This window comes from Otolemur garnettii, unplaced genomic scaffold (assembly GCF_000181295.1).
Source record: "Otolemur garnettii isolate 467f Iridium unplaced genomic scaffold, OtoGar3 scaffold00149, whole genome shotgun sequence".
Taxonomy (NCBI): domain Eukaryota; kingdom Metazoa; phylum Chordata; class Mammalia; order Primates; family Galagidae; genus Otolemur; species Otolemur garnettii.
Window position 1 is genome coordinate 207,579 of NW_003852544.1, and position 5,208 is coordinate 212,786.

A 5,208-nucleotide genomic window follows, 5' to 3' on the forward strand; every position below is an offset into this window, starting at 1 on the left:
CTACTTGGGAGGCGGAGGCAGGAGACTCGCTTGAGCCCAGGAGTTGGAGGTTGCTGTGAGCTGTAATGCCACGGCACGCTACCCAGGGGGACAGCTTGAGGCTCTGTCTCAAAAAAAAAAAAAACAAAAAAACCCAAAAGAAGTGTCAAAGTGAAATGTCAGTGATAACAACTGTCAAACTTAGTACTTAAGGAAATTGGACATTTCATACTTGGTAACCTAATATTGTGTGAAATCTAGAGAATGATTTTTCTATTTTAAATATCAGCAAGCAGGCCAGTCACAGGCTAGGCCTGTAATCCTAGCACTTAGGAGGTCTGGGGAGTGGATTGCCTGAGCTCACCAGTTTGAGACCAGCATGGGTCAGTCTGTTTAAGAAATGGTTTCGGCTTGGCGCCTGTGGCTCAAGCGGCTAAGGTGCCAGCCACATACACCTAAGGTGACAGGTTCGAATCCCCAGCCCGGGCCCGCCAAACAACAATGATGGCTGCAACCAAAAAATGCCCAGGCGTTGTGGCAGGCGCCTGTGGTCCCAGCTACTTGGGAGGCTGAGGCAGGAGAGTCACTTGAGCCCAGGAGTTGGAGGTTGCTATGAGCTGTGATGCCATGGCACTCTACCCAGGGGGATAGCTTGAGGCTCCGTCTCAAAAAAAAAGAAATGGTTTCCAGTGTCTCTAAAAACAGCCAGGCGTTGTGGTGGGTGCTTGTAGTCCCAGCTACTCGGAAGGCTGAGGCAAGAGAATCACTTAAGCCCAAGAGTTTGAGGTTGCTGTGAGCTATGAAGCCATAGCGTGTAGAGTGAGGACTCAGAGGGCGGCAAATAAATAAATAAATAAATAAAATAACAGCAAGATTTGTTCTTATATTTTGAGATTATCTTTTGATGTTTTTAAATTATATCAAAATACAATGATACAATTATATCAAAAATACATGCTTATGTAATATTTGCATTTCTCAGATGATTCATAAATGCATATAGACGCAACCCCAAAATATGCAATGGTTTCTTTCTTTCTTTTTTTTTTTTTGGTTGCAATTGTCATTGTTGTTTAGCAGGACCAGCCCAGGTTCGAACTTGCCAGCTTCGATGTAAGCTGAAGTGCCCTACACTGAGCTATGGGCACTAAGCCACAATAGTTCCTTTATCCTCCAAAAACATGACTTTATGCCCTCATCTTTGTAATCTGTCTCTGGCCTTACTGTTTCCAGCCAGCATTACTCTTTTCTCTATCTCATCATTTTGTCTTTTCCAGATTGTCAAATAGGTGGATTCAGATAATATGTAGCCTTCTAAGTCTGGCTGCTTTCACTTAGTGTAAGACATTTGAACTTAATCCATGTTGTTGAATATATCAGTAGTTCCTTTTAATTATTTAGTGTTACAACAGAAGTGTCACAGTTTATCCAGTTCCTAAGTTGAAGGATATTTGGGTTGTTTCCAGTTTGAGGTAATAAAGCTGGTGTAAATATTTATATGTAAGTTTTGGACATAGTCATATGTTTAATTTGGGTAAACATAAGAATAGGACTGTTAGGTCTTATACTATGTATATGTTTAACTTTCTAAGAAACTGCCAACCTGTTTTCCAAAGTGGCTGCGGTATTTTTGCACTCCCACCAGCAGTATATGAGAGTTCTAGTTGCCCCACATCCTTTTCAGCATTTGATGTTGTTGACCTTTTTATCTTGTTTTGGTTTTAATTTGCATTTCCTTAATGACTAATGATACTAAGCATTTTTTCTGTTCTTATTTGTCATATGTATATCTTCCTTGGTGAAGTGTCCTGTTCATATCTTTTGCCCACATTTTAATTGAGATTTGTTTTATTATTGAATTTTGAGACTTCTTTGCATATCTAGATACAGATTATTTGCCAGATATATGATTTGCAAACGTTCTCTCTCTCAGTCTGTAGCTTGTGTTTTTATTTTCTTTTTGTTTTTTTCTCATGTCAGACAGGCAATCTGTCTGCCGATGTCGCAACAAGATTTGTGGGAGGGGGTGGGAGAGAAAAAAAAAAAGATTTGTGGGAGGCACATTTCAGGCATGTGCATGAAAACCCAATCATCACGCTTATGAACTACAAAAGGATGTGTGTTTTTATTGTCTGATAGTAAGTACATGGCGTCACAGCTCACAGCAACCTCAAACTGTTGGGCTTAAGCGATTCTCTTGCCTCAGCTTCCCAAGTAGCTGGGACTACAGGCGCCCACCACAACACCCGGCTATTTTTTGTTGCAGTTGTCATTGTTGTTTAGCTGGCCAGTGTGTGTGGATGGCACTGTAACTACAGAGCCCTGATAGTACCTTTTTTTAATTTCAGGATATTATGGGGGGAACATACATTTTGGTTACATAGTTCACTTTTGACAATATCTTTTATAGAGCAAATGTTCTTAATTTAGCTGAATTCCAATTTATGTTTCCTTTTTGTTTCCTTTGGTGGTGGTTTTTGAGGCAGAGTTTTGCTCTGTCACCTGGCTAACATTATCATAGCTCACTGCAATCCCAAATTCCCAAGCCCAAGCTACCCTCCTGCCTCAGCTTCCCAAGTAGCTGGGACTAAAGGTGTGTGCCACTGCAACTGGCTAATTTTTTTATTATTATTTGTAGAGATGAGAGCTTGCTCTTGCTAAGGATGGCCTCAAACTCCTGGCCTCAAGCAGTCCTCCCACCTCAGCCTCCAAGAGTGCTAGGATGACATGTGTGAGCCATTGCACCCAGCGTTTATAGTGTTTCTTTTATCAGTGATGCTTTTGGTATCATATCTAAGTCATTGTCTAACCCATGTTCGCAAAGATTTTCTTTTATATTTTCTTCATAGTTTTGCATTTTACGTTTAGCTCTATGATCCATTTTGACTGAGGTTCTATTTTTGACATGTGGATATCTCCATGTGTTCTATTTGTTGAAAACCATTTCTTAAATAGACTGACCCATCTCTATTGAACGTTTTTTGTACTGTTGTCAAAATTAAATTGACCAGTTTTGGTTGCTGGGCACTGAGGTTCACAGCTGTAATTCTACTACTTAGGAAGGCCAGGAGTTTGAGGACCAGCCTGGGCAACATATTGAGACCCCCTTCTCTACAATAATGGTAATATAAATTGACCAGCTTTATGAGTCTGTTTCTGGACTATCTATTCTTTTACATTTATCTGTGGATCTCTCTGGTCACTAATACCATACTATTTTCATTATTGTTCCTTAATAGTAGATTTCAAGATCAGGTTGCGTGCATCTTCCAACCTTGCTCTTTTTTTTTTTTTTTTTTTTTTGAGATGTCTCACTTTATTACTTTATTGCCCTCAGTAGAGTGCTGTGGTGTAATAGTTCACAGCAACCTCAAACTCTTGGGCTCAAATGATTTTCTTGCCTCAACCTACGGAGTAGCTGGGACTATAGGCATCCACTGCAACACCCAGCATTTTTTTTTAGACAGAGTCTCACTTTATTGCCCTTGGTAGAGTGCCATGGTGTCACATCTCACAGCAGCCTCAAACTCATGGGCTTAAGTCATTCTCTTGCTTCAGTCTCCCAAGTAGCTGGGACTACAGGTGCCCACCACAACACTTGACTGTTTTTTTGTTGCAGTTGTCGTTGTTTAGCTGGCCCCGGCCAGGTTCCAACCCACCAACCTCAGTGTATGTGGCCAATACCATAACCACTGTGCTACGGGCGCGGAGCCAACACTTAGCTATTTTTAGAAATGAGATCTCACCCTTGCTCAGGCTGGTCTTGAACCTGTGAGCTCAGGCAATCCACTGCCTTGGCTTCCCGCAGTGCTAGGATTACTCACGTGAGCCACCACGCCCAGCCTTGTTCTTTTTTATTTTTTTCCAATCTTTTTTTTTTTTTTTGGCTATTTTAGTTATTTTACCTTTCCATATAAATTTTAAATTCAGACTTTCATCATCTACAAAATATCCATAAAGGGTTTTGATATGATTTCATTAAATATGTAAAGGATTGACATTTTAATAATATAAACCTTTAGTCCATGAACACAGATCGTCTCCCCATTTGGGTTTTCCTGTTTTGTAGTTGTCAGCAAACAGATTGTATAGATATTTATTTTAGTTTCTTTGGTTTTCTTTTGTTTTGTTTTGATATAAGGTATCCCTCTGGTACCCAGGCTAGAGTACATATGTCCTCATAGCTCACTGCAACCTCAAACTCCTGGTATTAAGCAATCCTCCCACCTCAGCTTTTAGAGTAGCCGGGACTATGCCCACATACCACCATACTCATCTAATTTTTTAAATTTTTACAGAAATGGGGTGTCACTATGTTGCCCAAGCTGGTCTCACAGTCGTGGCCTAATGCGATCCTCCCTCCTCAGCCTCCCAGATTGCTAGGATTACGTTAGTAAGCCACTGTGCCCAGCTGCTACACATATTGTTCTAAGACTCATAAATTAATATTTTATTTTTTGGTGGGATTATAAAGAGGGCTGTTTATTTTCTGTTTGTAATTATTTATTGTCCTTTTTTCTTACACTTTTTGCTTCATATTACTCAGTGCATAAATGTTTAGTATGTATCTGATTGTTGAGTTGACTCTTAAGTCATTGTGGAATGATTTTCTTTATTCTTGGTAATAATTATTTGCTTTGAAATCTACTTTGCCTGATATTAATACAGCAACTCCAGATCTACTAGTGTTAGCGTGGTATGTCTTTTTCCTCCCTTTTAACCAGTTTGTACCTTTATACTTAAAGTGGGCTTATTTTAAATAACGTATAGTTGGGTCTTGCTCTTTTATTCAGACAGTCTCTGTCTTTTGTGAGTTTTCAGACCATTTACTTTTAATGTGATTATTGATATAGTTGGGTTTAAATCTACTACCTCGATGGATTTTTTTTGTCTGTCCCATCTGTTCTTCATTTATCTTTCCTTTTTATTTTTCTGCTTTATTTTGGATCAGTTGAACCCTTTATAATTCCATTTTCTCTCTTCTATTGGCTTCTTAACTATAACTCTATATTGTTTGATTTTTAATTGTTTACATAGTTTTTCTAGCATATACCTTTAATTTATCATAGTCTCCCTTTGAATGATAAAATACTGTTTCTGGTAGAGTAAAATAAATTTATTTCTTCTCTCCCAGCCATTTTACTATTGTTGTTATGCATTTACTTCTTTATATATTTAAACCCCGTAATATATTATTATTTTTTTTAAACAATTATCTTTTTTTTTTTT

The 5,208-nt window shown here is 38.7% G+C and overlaps 1 protein-coding gene and 1 pseudogene across 8 annotated transcripts in view; one reads left to right on the forward strand and one right to left on the reverse strand.

Moving 5' to 3' along the window:
- The window catches only part of PPP2R5C (protein phosphatase 2 regulatory subunit B'gamma), a 162,942-nt gene that overhangs the window by 101,825 nt on the left and 55,909 nt on the right, over nt 1–5,208 (forward strand). The window lies entirely within an intron of this gene.
- Nucleotides 1,954–2,096, reverse strand: LOC111728319 (annotated as a pseudogene).